Raw genomic sequence first — 14,694 nt, 5'->3', positions numbered from 1 at the left:
TAGTTGACTTGGATGACTTGGTTATTCCTTTGAGTGATGATGATGGACTAATGTCCGATAATGACTGTTCTGGGATAACTGGCTGAGATGGATGTGTTGGCTGTGCCGGAATGATTGGAGGTGGAGTAATGGGATATTCGGTGAGGACCTAACTAATGGTCTTTTGATAGTTGAATTTATCCCACCACTTCATTGATCTGGCTCTGTAGACTTCACCTGTTTCAACTTGATAATTCCACTTTATGATCCATAAGACTTTATACTTGGCCATGAATATTGGGAGAAGTGTAATTCTGTAGTTGAATCGGTTTTTGTCAAATTTTTGTTGGAAACTGGCAAAGATGACCAGCATAAGTTCTGGTAGAAGACTGGTTGTTAGGTCGTGAGTTGACCACCATATTGGGAACCATGCAGGAAAATTTAATTTGAAACTCTTGTCAAAATTAATGAACCATGAATGACTAAAGTCTTTTGCTTGATGGAGAAAGATGTTAGTCCATACATCAATATAATCAAAGTCATTGTAGTTGTAATTGGGAATGTGGATATATTGGGTATGAAGAGGTTTGGTTTTGTAAAGGGGGATTCCCCAATCTGAACCTTCCAATGTAAAGAGAATGGTAGAGGATTTTGTTTTCATGGGTTTTGCTGTAGAGAGGTTTGATTGAAACGGACTCAGTTTCACTGAGGATGGCTTGATAGTATTTCAATGTTTTATGTGGTTCTGTAGGATCATAATGGAAATTGGGTGGAAAGACTATTTTGGCTAATTTTTCTGGTTTTTGTTCTTGATTGAGATTGAAAGGGATATTGAAAAGGTATTCATTAGGGTTTTTATTGACATATGGTGATGTTTTGGTATAACTGGTTGATTGGGATAATGATGGTTGGTATGTTGGGGTTGAATAGGGATCAGATTGACTGACTAATGCCGTTTGACAATTAGGACGTGGTTTGGTAGTTTGGCCTATGGTTTCCTATTATGGAACCGAAGGGAGTGAAACGGTTGGTAATGGCTAAGGCCGATGAAGAATTTGGGCTTGATTCTTGTTTTACTGGTGGTGGTGGTAGAGTGGCTGGAAGCTTCCTCTGATATATATGTGTGTGTGTGTGTGTGTGTATAGAGGCAGGGCCAGCTTGAGAATTTGAGGGCCGTACGAGTCTTTAAAGTGAGGCCCTTTAGTTCTCTGACCCTTGACCCTTTATACATTAATATGTATATAAAAAAACATTTGCTAAATACATGAAAAATCTATTTAGATTTTTCTACATCAAATATTATTAAAAATTAATATCAAAAGAAGAAAGATATACAAACATTACTTAAATATTTTACGTCTAGCTTTTTAAATGCAAATGTCCAGTTTACATAATCTAATTTTTCAAACAATTCTTTTTCAGTTGATAAAATAGCTAATCTATTCAATCTTTCTTTGTGACATAGTGGATTGAAGATAAGATTTGATCAACTTTAATTGTGAAAAACTTCTTTTTGCAGATGTAACAATAATTGGAATGGTTAAAAAAATTCCATAAGCAAAGACTCAAGGACTCAATGTCTGTAAACTTCTTATTTCAAAGGACATAAAGTTTGTAATATTAATTTTATATACAAAATAAAATAAAAATTGGGGGCCCCTCCGGAGTGGGAGCCCTAGGCGGCCCGCCTACTTTAGCTACCCTCAAGGTTGGCCCTGGCTATAGGAGAAGGATGTAGAAAATTTGGTATTGAAGGGCTGAACCTCATATTATTCATGTATTTGTTTTAAAGATTGTGTTTGCTAATTTTTCCTCAGAACTTGTAACTTGACGCTCCCAAGCTTTTATCAATAGCCTCCCGTCATTAGAATTTTTATACCTTATATGTGTTTTCAATTAGTGGAGAGGTTGTAATATGGATGATCAACTTATTGTAAACCACATTTAAAAAAAATATGAGATGTGAACATTTTGTAAAACATATTTAAATCATGGCTCTCTTGGAGCATCTCCATTGGTTGGTGAAAGGCAAGGGGAAGGGCCCAAAAGATGCCCTCTAACCCATAAAGCAACCTCCATCGATCCAAATTTGCAAGGGCAATTGGTGGGCTATGCAAAACCTGTCCAAATGGCCAAGCAAGATGCGCCCAGCCTTTTGTCAAGGTGTTGGCTAATGTCAGCATGATGAAGGTGGTGCGCCATCAATTATTGGTAAGTTTACAAATTCTCAACTTTTATTCGTTTTTCGATAAAGTATAGAAGTATTAATAGAAGTATATATTATTTTAATATTTTCCTATTTGTATACAAACTATAATTTTGAGGAGGATAATGCTAGGGAGACCAAAATTTTAAACCAAATTTTGTAAACCAAATGATATGGTTGTTAAAGATTGAATTATTACTTAAGTATTGATTAACATGCTTATTTTTTTTTATTGGTGACACATCATTTGATTTAAAAATTTGGTCTCCTTAGCATTATCCTTTTGAGGACATTAATGACAAGATGCCCACCTACAAATATGGGTAGTTCGTAGCCTGGTACCAATTGTGGAAGATCGAGCTCCACAAGCATTATGAGCTATATGATGATCCGAAGACCACTCTCCTAGAGGGTTGCCTTGAGGAGTTGGTGGAGCGCCCGGAGAATTGGGAGTGGCTCTGCAAGCATTTTTAGGAGCATAAATATTTGGTAAGCTTAATAATAATATTTTAATAATAATTTATTAATATTTTAAGTAATATTTTAATTTTTTTTAATGTTTTGCTTCAAATAGATGCGCTAATACGTTGATCTTGTATTGAATGGAAGAGACCTAAAGCCAACAAGATCAACCAGTCAAAAAAGAAACTTGTCCACTAGTCCGGTTTGAGACCTTTTTCCGGTAGGCTAGAGCAACGACGGAAGGTAAGTGTATATTCATTTTTAATTCTAATAAATATTAACCTCTATTAGGATTAATAACATTTTTCTTAACTTTTTTTTGTTTTTTTTTATATTCTAGGACAGTTCTAAGTTCCCAGAGATTGACATGTTCAATGAAGTCTATGTTTGACCGAGTGATGAGATTATTAAGTAACTCCATGTAAGTATATATAGTTGTTAAAATTCTTACATCTATAAGTAGTATAAAAAATAATTAAAGATTGGTTAATATTAATATGTTTTTCTTATTATTGCAGGCTACTATGGTGAAGAAGAGTAAGACTGTTATCAAGGAGGTGGTATCGTAGCTTTCCCTAGAGACCTCGATCGATGACGTGACTCTTAGCAAGGAAGCAGGGCTTCAAATCCTGACTAAGACCCTGGATGAAACCCTTGGTTAGAGGCTTTGTAAGGTTGTATGGGGGATAAGTATGCGTGACATCGTAACACTACTGTCACATCTTCTAGATATGTCGCTGAGTTGACGCAGGAAGTTGCGAACCTGAAGTAGAGGCTTGCACCCTAGAAGGATAAGATGACCTAGATCTTACAAGCCCTTCAGTTGTTCGACTTCCAATTTCCACCAACTTCTCTTCAGCCACCAACTGCTCCTCAGCCACCTTTGAGCTTCGAGCCTTTCCATCCAGAAATACCCAACAGGCAGATGCAATAGACTTTAATAACCTTTTTTTGTAGTTTATTGTATATTTGGATATTATAAGAACATTTCGACTTGTATGAACATATGCACATATAACAAATAAATTTTTTTGTTTATTAATTAGTTTATAATTCAATTAAAATAATTAAATTATGTAATCTAATAAAAAATTATAAATAAAGGAAAAAAAAAACAACATTTAATGTGATAACCCATCCCTAATTCTACGATTTTATAAATTTTAAAGTATAAATTGACGACAATGACCCTAGAGGTGAGATTGTTGACCTTCGTTGATCATCTTTTCGTGACTCGTATGAAGTACTATTTTACCGTGTTCTCGAAGTGCTCGATGGTATGAACGCATAGGCGTAAGCAAAACTAAATTTGGAGTTACAATGAAGATTTTATAAACTATGGAGCGTGATGGACGTTTTGGTAAATTCACTTTACGAGAGATATTTTCTGTTTCTTCATTAGCGACTTTGAGTTGTGTGCCAAGTGGGGCCCACGCCCTATTCCATCACCTATCTCCCGTGTTTCCTTCTCATTTCTCCACCTTTTTTTTTTGTCGTCCCATACCATTTCTCTATCTCATTGCACTATCTCTCTTTCCCCCTTTGACTCTCAAACTTTGCACTTTCTTTTTCCCTTCATCTCTCCCAATCCTTTAACCTGTCTTATCTGCAAATGTAGGAACGACCAACGACGAAGCTGTCGTACCCATCAAAGATAAACTATACCAAAGTATCACCACTCGTCCATTCTGGTTTTCTAAACTCCCTCATTTTCACTCTTTCAACTCTGTGCCCACTGCACAAAAACATGAATAGTGATCATCAGCCACGGCTGACTCTGGCAAGGTTGACATACCACCAGGCTATCATCGCTTCTCCTTTGTGAAAACCTAGGAATCGAACATAAAACCTTGGACCGTTTATTTTAGCTTCTTATCTTCCCCATTACACAGAACGGTTAAGCCGAGACTAGCATCGCCATTTTCTTCGGCGAGTTTATTTAGAACCCAACGAAACCAAGAAATGCATGGGGAGGAACTTCCCAGATTTTCCGGCTGCTTACGAGCTGTTTTCCAACCAACTCCAACCACAGCCGAGGAAACCAAAGGTATATTTCAATTCCTTGTTTTCTAAGCTTCGATTTGATATATGGGAAGGCTGAGTTTAGTGAAGTTTTTGGTTGGTCAGAGCCGGGGTTTATCCTGACCTTTATTTTTCTAGATTCCGACGGTTGCAGCGACAACTGGCCTAAGAAGAATAAGAAAAAAAACAAAGGGCGCCTTAGGCCCAAAACCCTGTCCAAAGTTTTCGGCCTAAATATTTAGCCTCACCAGGCCAAACCTTTAGGCTGATGTTCCAGCCTAGTCCAGTTCCAAAATGGGCTTAGAATATTCTGGGAATATTCCACGTGTTGACTTTTTAGGAATTTTCTGGAAAACGCTCCTAGGCTAATTTCGGCTCCTGGAGTACATTTTTTGTATCCATTTAGTGAAATTCTAAAGTTTTAATGTAGTTGACTATTGGAGCTTCTCGGTTGACATTTTTGGGTTGACCGTTGACTTTTCATTGACTTTTTACGAAAATTACCCGGGACCCTTCTTAGCGTATATCGACGTTCTGATTCTAAATCCACACTCTGTTTTACCAAATTTAATCGTTTTAGTTGAGTTTTATTAATGGGTCCCAATATTATGTTAGGTGCGATTAATATCAGAGATTCCAGCTATCCTAGCTCGAACGGCTGTGGCCTCGCAAGTGTATGTGAGTAGATCTTTACTTTCAAATATTATATACTTATTTAGTTTCCATTTATACATTTGAAAAAGAACTTCCTACGTATGCCTAGATTAGACTAATGTTTATAAGAATTACCTTATTTATATTTATAGCAGTGAATAGTATTATGTTGGCATAAGTTATTGATTTACCGTTGTATGATTTTGTTTACGTTATCTGCTCATCTTTGCTACACGGTGTTAGTACTCGCCCAGGCCATGACTAGGCTTTCACGTGTGCACATCACATCGTACACTCACTTTGGATCCATTGTAGGTGTCAGTCTTGTCCTAGATTGCTATAGGCAATTAGGACTCGTATGTGCTGTTCATAGTGCTAGTCTTCACGTGATTGTAGTACTAGAGCATATAACTTCGTTACACCCAGTCCTATTTATGTCAGAATATCTCTGCATAAACTCATGTATCAGCATGTGTTGATGAGCACTCCATATGATATGTTTTCTTATGTGAGGTTATGTGATTATAGACGTCATATGCTTACTTACGAAATATTGTGCCGTATCGAATTCTTGAGGTTTTACAGGCTATGGTAGTATTTTCTTACTATACGTAGTATGTATATTTCAGAAACTATACTTGATTTACAGCGAGGGGTTATAATGTTTTCAAAAAGGTTTTTACAAAACTTTATTTTTAGGCCCACTCATCTTTGTTTTTCGCCCCTCCAAGTTTTAGTTGCTGAGCTTTCGTATCGATAAAGATTCTTGGCAAATCTTGGTATTGGAGATTACCTTCGATGGTATAATTCTTATCTTACTATACTGTATTTTTCTTATGCTCTAACATCATGTGTGAAATGGGTTCATTTCTGCTCACAATTGCATTCTTATATTTAGGCACTTTAGATTTAAATTTATTCACATTTTTCACATCACTACACTTTATGGCTTCGTCACCCTCCTGGTGTCGGCTAGCACGGCTCGTTTCAAAGTCCAGGTGGATATTCTGTGTTATGGTATGTCAGTTTGGTATCAGAGCATAAGTTTGGGCAGTACTACGCTCATCATACGCTTGATGTGAACATTCTTCGTTCTTGAACCTACATGTTGAATCTTGCCACCTCGCCAAATATGAAAAATGTGTTAGTTTTTCCCTAAGTTTTGGGTAGTTTAGATGACTTATCGATGTTCTAGATGAACATTTCGGCGACCACCTTTAGACTTTAAACAAAGAACCTTCCTGCCAAGGAAAATCCTGATTTGGAGATGAGCTTGTGGCCCTGAAGTAGGGCTATTGTGTTAGTAATTGCGTACCATCGAAGACTTTATTCATCAATTCCACTACTATTATCTTGTCATCTTTACCAACCCTTTCGAGATAGGAAACCTGAAATAGTTTTGATTCCTTGTTAGTACCCGTTGGAATACCACCTATCAGAATTCCTATGAAGTTTACTTTTCGTCGAAATTTTTGGAAATGTCTTGAGTGAAAATGTGGTGCTAAAGTGGTAACACTCGACGGAAGAACTTCTGGGGGACAGTCACCTTTGTTCCCCAACTTTACAAATCTTTCAAGCGTATTCAAAATTTCAGATCTTCAGGAGGAAAATCGATTTCCATTTAAGTCTATTCTAAAGTAGGTTATTAGCAAATCCTTTTTCCGGCCTCAGGACATTTCAACCAACATTATCCTAAAATTCCTTTTGATGTTGTACTCATCATTTTGATGAGTATAGGCTTGTGAGTACTAGTTGTTATACCTTCAGGTAGTAGAAATTCCAGAAGTAGTAATCAATTTTCCCTAGAATTAATGAAAGCACCTCACATGACTAGTTCCTTACCAATTGTCCGAAACCATCTACCAAGTAGGCTCTAATATGTAATCAGCCTACGGTGATGCCACTAATTGACGATACTATATGATATCCAGGAACTGTTAACCAGTGTTCAGGCGGTATGATTTCTGATACCGGACACATGTACTAGTATCTGGGAGTGATACCTTTATGCCAGAAAGACAGTTCACAGTTTCAAGGTAGCAAACAATATCAAAATATCATATGTCCGTTAATTAGCGGGACGACTGATATATCGATTAACAGTGACTATCTGAGTCGAAGAAATTCAAATAGTGGAAACTTAAGGGCAAGCCTTGTAGGAGGATAGTAAACCCGTAGTTGTTTTAACCACATCACCCATTTAGGTAACCCAAACATTCTTGACTAGTCATCCTTGAGGTCACTTTCATCGACAAACATTAGAATCAGAGCACGAGTTAAATTCCCGTTGTAAGAGCGAAATAAGTATTGAGAAAGTTACGAAAACCTTTTATTACGTGGTGTATAGAAAGGAAGTAGTATGTAGGCCTAGCAATTTCTGACACGACTCGATAACCCGACACGACACGACACGATAACCCGACACGACTCGACACAAAATTAACAGGTGTTCGGGTCGACACGACACGACATGACACAAATCGGGTTGTTATCGGGTAACCCAATAAGCACCTGTTAAGATAACTGGTTGGTTTGAGTATACATGTAGGTAACACGATACACGATAAGTAAAATATTAATTTTATAATTTTATAACCCTAAAAAAAAAAAATACTATAATAATTATATATATTAATTTAACAATTTTATACCCCTAAAAACTATAATAATTATATATATATATATTAAATTAAATTTAAAAAATTGATGACCATTGGATCGGCTAAGATTTAATCTCAGCCGTCCATTGTGTATTAGGTTGGAGGCTATCATTTTCTTCTCTCTCATTCACTCTGATCTCTCTAGTCCAAACTTATTCCTGCACCGTCTCCTTAATCCCCATCTCTCTCACATCCTTCTCCTTTCACTTCATTCAACTCGACTCCGGCAGCCACAAGAAAACCACACATAGGCAAGCACATGCTAAAGGTATGAATTTTATATTTTTGGGTATTTTATGTTTTTTTCAAAAACTAGTGATTTGGGGTTTTTGTTAAAATTAAAACTAATACCCGGGGATTTTCTGGGGTTTTCTGATTTTGGAGATTTTGGAGTTTCTGGGTTAGGGCATGTTTACAAACATTCAAAAAACCCAACGATCGAGCAAGCGTGCTTCGTGTTGGCTTCGCAAGCTTGAAAATCACAAAAGGACGAGGCAGAAATAGAATCAAGCATTGGAATTTGGGAGTATAGATGTAGTTATGTAAATTAACTTTATTATGTCATGCCATTTAGTATTATTGTAAGCCGTAAGGTGAGATTCATTACTTAATGTCATATATATATATATATATATAGGGGATATGTTATCAGGGTACTGGGGAGGTTAGAATTCAGGTGGCTTGTGAGTTAGGCAATGACAGAATAGTGATGCCCCACCTATTTTTGTTTTGCTATAGTAGATGCAATGTCTTAATTATTTATCCCAAGTATTGGCAATTGTTAGGCAGGTCTTTTTTTTTAATATTGTGAATGCTGCGAGTTCATTTGTATCTATATTTCATTGAGGGTCTATTTACTTGAATTTAATAAGTGGGGTCTATATTTGTTTTCCAGATTTAGAGATTTGGAACAAGCAAAGAATTTAAGGAAGGTTGCAACTTGCAAGTGCAAGATATTTTTAATTGAATTGTGAATTTGAAAGTAAATTTTAATTGGATTGTGATTTGTGGATATGTGAATTGGATTTTGAAATTGAATTGGATATGTGAATTTGAAATGGATAGAGATAGGTGAAATTGAATTGGATATGTGAAATTGAAATGGATATATGAAATTGAAATGGATATGGATATGTGAAATTGAAATTGAAATGGATATGTGAATTTGAATGGATATGGATATGTGAAATTGAAATTGAAATGGATATGGTATGAAATTGGTATGAGCAAGATTTTACAGTTTTGTTTAGCAATGGATGTTGAAGAGCAAGATTTTACGAACCTTAGTGATGGAGGGTCAGTGGAAGTTACAATGGGAATACAACCTAATCATGGAAGTGAAAATACAGAAGATACAAATACAAGTCCGGCGAAGAAAAAGGCTAGAGTGATCAAATTAGGTAAGTGAACACTCAGGTCTCTTGTTTGGAAAACTTTCAACAAATTGACTACTATTTTTAAAGATGGTAAAAGTCATGCTCAATGTAAAGATTGTAAGAAACTGGTAATAGATGATAGTCATCATGGGACGGGTAATATGAATAGACATTTGAAAACATGCCCTGGACCGACTGGTGGATTATTGTCAGTGTCTGAATTATGTTCCCAAAACTTTGATGCTTTGGTATTCCATGGCTTATTGGTAGAGGCCATCATCAAGCATAATCTTCCTTTTAGTTTTTCAAAATATGAGGGAATTAGGGTTTTGTTTGCATATATATATCTCCTGATATTAAGTTACCGTGTAGAAATACAATTAAAGCCTGTGTGTTAAGGATGTTCAAAAATGCAAAACAAAGGCTTCATAATTTGTTAGGCTCAGTTGAATGTATAATTTGTTTGACATCATATTTATGGACCTTGCAATACACTGATGGGTATCTTAGTCTTAATGCTCACTTTGTACACAAAGATTGGAAATTACATAAAAGAATTTTAAGTTTTTGTCACATGCCTCCTCCGCATACTGGTGTTGCATTATCTGAGAAAATTAATGCATTGGTGACTGAGTGGGGAATTGAGAAGAAGTTATTTTTTGTTACTTTGGATAATGCTTCTTCAAATATTTCTTTTGTTAGCATTTTGAAGAATCAATTGAATCTTAGAAGTCTTCTCGTGATGAGTGGTGACTTCTTTCATGTGCGTTGATGTGCGTTGTTGTGCTAATGTTTTAAATTTGGTAGTCCAAGATGGACTTAAAGAAATTGATTCTTCGGTGATAAAGATTCGTGAATGCATCAAGTACATAAAAGGCTTTGAGGCTAGGAAACTAAAATTTTATGAATGTGTTAGACAAGTAGGGATATTGGATAGTAGGAGAGGTTTGAGACAAGATGTCCTTACTTGATGGAACACAACGTATATTTTGCTGGATAGTAGGAGAGGTTTGAGACAAGATGTCCCTACTTGATGGAACACAACGTATATTTTTATTTACTTTATATATTTGTAGCAGTAGTACTATAAAAAATGTTGATATTATATTTGAAATTGACATGATGCATGATTCTTATTGCGTTTTTGTTTTTATTTTTTATGATGTAGGATTTTGATAATAATTACGATGGTTCAAGTTCGATTGAAAAAAATGAATTGCAGAAGTATTTGGAGGATAAAAGAATAGATAGAAAAGTAGACATAGATGTTCTTTCTTGGTGGCAAATGGAGCGTTTTCATTATCCGATACTTTCTCAGTTAGCACGAGATGTGTTAACAATTCTCATTTCAATTGTTGCATTAAAATCTGCATTTAGTATTGGGGGTAGAGTACTAGATCAATATTGTAATTCATTGTTACCAGAAACAGTTCAAGCTTTTTTGTTGTGCACACGAGATTGGCTATTTGGAAAAGGTGGTAATATATTTTTATATGGTATAGTACTGTTGTTTTATTTCTTTTCATAATTATTTTGGTAAACTTCTCATAATTCAAATGGCTTTGAATGTTTGGTTTTTCTATACTTAGTTTATGCAGAAGAGAGTTCTAATGCGGAAAACCTTACTGAAAACATCATCAACATAACTCTTGAAGGCAATAGATCAAGCCAAAGTTCCAATACAATTTCCTCATGAGGATCGGTGAAATTTGAGGATTTTGTAAAAGGAATAACATGCAAGCTTTGAGTTCCATTGGCAAGGTTTAAACTTTTGAGAAAGGCTTCACAACCTTGAAAATAAAAACTCTTTCATTTTGCATTTCCTTACACATTTAATATTTTGTAATAGACTAGTAGTTATTAGTCTCTTATTTTTTATTGCAGATGTAGTACTTAAACGACAAATGTGTTTTAATGTTTTGAAGTAATATTTTTGTGGCAATGTGTGGTATGTGCAAATTTAAGAAAAAAAAATATTTTTCTTAACGGGTCGGGTCACTTTACTCGACCTGTTAAGGACCCGTTAAGATAACAGTTGTTACACGAAAATGACTCGAACACGATAGACACGACCCGTTTGCCAGGCCTAGTAGTATGGTATGTTTCGAGGATGTATACCTTTGGCGTCATTTCTAAAAAAATTACCTGGGATATCACCAAATGGTGAAGTGAGGTACACCATCTATCCACTTTCTCTTACTACACCAATTTTCCTTGTGTCTTTTCGAACAACCCCTACATCATTGTGAAAACTTAGTTACGAAAGCTTACCGATTTAGAATTTACCCCACCAAACACCTTATCTTGGGAATCTCAAATCTATTCGCGAAGGTGAAAGACTAAACCATGGGATTGTACCTAGATTTTAGCAACTCAATCGGGTGATGATTAAAATCATTAACCTATACTTCAAATTGATGGTCTACCCGACCAACTTTTGGAACTCGAGTTTTCTTCTGTAACTTGTCGAATTTGTGGTGGTCTTACAGACGATTTCCTCACCTATCCCAGCAATGAGAGCAAATTTTCTAAGTACCGAGAGTCAGCTTTATACCAAATTCCTCAAATATTACCTTTGTTTAGATCGGTACTTTTCTTGGAAGATGTGATCTCAGCAGACGACATTCTTGTCAATTTCCGAAAAAAAAAAAAAAAAAGCAAATGTAGAAAATTTCATATTTCACAAATCGTTGTGAAATATGCGATATCCTTGACCTTGTTGATTTTATCGGCAATTTGTTAGTGACTCTTCAGCAGTGGTGTTTTTCCTTTCATGTTGGTTGAGGAAAATCAGTTTAGCTGAGATGTGGAATAAAATTAAAGTTGTGACAACTGAGGTGTTGTCTATTTATTACCCTTGTTCGTACGCTTTTCGATGACACCGATTATTTTGGAATCTATTGTGACGTTCCACTGAACGCTTGGGTTGCGTACCGATGTAGCGTGACAGAGTATCGCTTATGTTTCCAATGGTTGGAACCATACGAAATGAACTATCTTACTCATGACTTTAACTCAACAATTATCATTTTTACTTGAAAAAAGAAAACCCAAATCAACGTCTACGATTGCATTATCATGTATTACTCCGGTTGTGCAAGTGTAATTATTGTTTACCGCAACAAAAGACATATATATCCTTGAACACTTTCAGCCTGTCTTATTTCATTCCAGTTGGAATTCACGAGTATTGATATGACGTTACTTACAAATCATTAAGAAATCGTTCAAGTGGTTATAATCACTTCTTGTATCCAAATAAAGATAGGGAAATATCACCATAAGCTCCTAGTACGAGGTGTCTTGTACATGTGGAGATTATGATGATGTTTCGATGATTATAGATTGACTTAACAAGTCAACTCACTTTTCTGTTGGTTCAGATGGACAACATATAGATCTCTTCGTAAAATTGCTCATTCTTGAATTTATCAGATTTTCTGGCGTTTCGATCAGCATTTACTCTGACTATGATTCCATATTCACCTCTTTATGCCAGAAGGCATTCCAATCATCCTTGGGTACGTGTCCTCCCTACTGCACTTCACATTATTTTTGATGTAGACAGACCGTCTAGGAAAATTGCTCGGACATTAAAGTTTAAGTTGTGACCATTAATTCCTCAATCACTTAACAAATACTCTGCTAAACAAATCTTTACTGTAGGTGATTGAATATTTCGGAAGCTATAATTGTAGCAAGATATATACGTGCAATCCAGTTATCTTATACTCTAGATTTGATGGACTTGTTTTGGCTCTTGAGTGTTTGTTTAGCCTTTTCGGCGTAATTTTTCACTAAACCTGAGTGGAAATTCATAATGAATCTGCTCGCTGAGGCGTTATGAACTACATTATTCGATTACATGGTATGCATGTGACTGCTGTGCCTCATCGTGATGTGCGTTTCACTTCCAAGTTTTGGGAAGTCTTCTTGAAGGCTATGAGTACAAAGTTGTTGTCTGGTACCACACTTCACCCTCAAACTAACGGCCAGTCTAAATGAACTATCCGGACCTTGTGGCATTTTGCGTTTATCCGATCTATAGTTTTAGAATGATTGTAGTAGACACTTATCTTTGTTAGAATTGCGTGTAACTGCGGTTTCTATGGGTGGAAAAAATTCCCAAAAATCCCGAACCGAATGAAAAAAATATGGATCCCAAACCAAAAATGTCCCAAACCAATTTTCCCAAAATTTTCGGTATGCTATCCCGAAAAAATATTGAAGTTTCAGTATGGGAATCGGGATTGTCTTCCCAATATTTCGGTATTCCCATACCGAACCGAAAATATATACTTTTAATTATTTATATATATATATATTTATACTGATAATATTAATAATATATATTATTTTTTTAATTATAGTTATAGTTAATTTCAACCGTTGGATTGTTCAAATTAATCTATGTCGTCCATTCCTTGTTAGGGTTTCTCCCAGTCGAGTTGTTTCGATCTCATTTCTCACTTAATCTCTCAGCTTAGCCTCCGAGAACCTTCTCCTGAGTGTCCTCATCTCTGTCTTGACTCTCAAATCCAACTCCGGCTAGTCACTGGCCTACCATCACACGGAGCCACCACTGTCTTTCTCCAACGGTGGAGCCTTCCTTCACGACACAGAGCCACAACCACCGGTCTTTCTCTCTCGTGATTCTCTCTCTTAGGAGTCTCTTACACGATTCTCTCTCTCATATCCAGACACAAGTAAATAATTATGGGAATTAATTTAGGGTTTGTGAAATTTAATTTTCGAATTCTAAACTAGGGTTTGTAAATTTAGGGTTTTTGAAATTTAATTTTCGAATTCTTGAATATTTGGTTTCACAGATTCTATTTAATTGATCTAATGATTCTTGGGTTTTTGCAGATTGGAGAAAGAATTGGGCTATTCTACTTTGCTTTTGCAACTTCTGTGTTGGAGCTTTATTTACAAACAGGTAAATTTCTCAGATGGGTTTTTACAGTTTGCTGTAAACTAGCAGTTTTTTATTAACTCATGTGCTTGTTATGAGTACATTATGCATTTTGATTTTGACCAAATGCTTGAAAGTTGAAACCCCATGATTAGTTGGCTTTTATGGAAGAATATGAGGAAACTATTTTAAATTATGTGTGTTTAATTGGTTAATGATGGCTAGTTTATGTTAATTGGGTGATTATTCTATGTTTGGAATTGGAGCTCACTGATTACACCTTAAGAAATTTGAGTTTTGTTATTTGATTTTGTTAAAATTTTGTTCTTTGAGGCACAATGCGTAATTTGTTTCTAATAAGTTTTGTGTTATCAATGTGAAAGATGGGCAAAGACAAATACGTGTGCTTTTCTATTTGTT

General features: G+C 35.7%; 1 long non-coding RNA gene across 1 annotated transcript; it reads left to right on the top strand.

Annotated features, from left to right (window-relative positions):
* Positions 1-2,539: 2,539 nt before the first annotated feature.
* LOC148693134 (uncharacterized) lies at positions 2,540-3,689 on the top strand. Its single transcript, XR_015952853.1, has 4 exons — positions 2,540-2,674; positions 2,760-2,890; positions 2,988-3,068; positions 3,166-3,689. It is a non-coding gene; the product is annotated as an uncharacterized LOC148693134 (long non-coding RNA).
* Positions 3,690-14,694: the final 11,005 nt, after the last annotated feature.

The sequence above is a fragment of the Pyrus communis genome, chromosome 11 (assembly GCF_041283825.1).
Source record: "Pyrus communis isolate YQ-2024b chromosome 11, ASM4128382v1, whole genome shotgun sequence".
In the NCBI taxonomy this organism is placed as follows: domain Eukaryota; kingdom Viridiplantae; phylum Streptophyta; class Magnoliopsida; order Rosales; family Rosaceae; genus Pyrus; species Pyrus communis.
The sequence above is the reverse complement of the archived record's forward strand: the minus strand, read 5'-3'. Positions and strand labels throughout refer to the sequence as shown.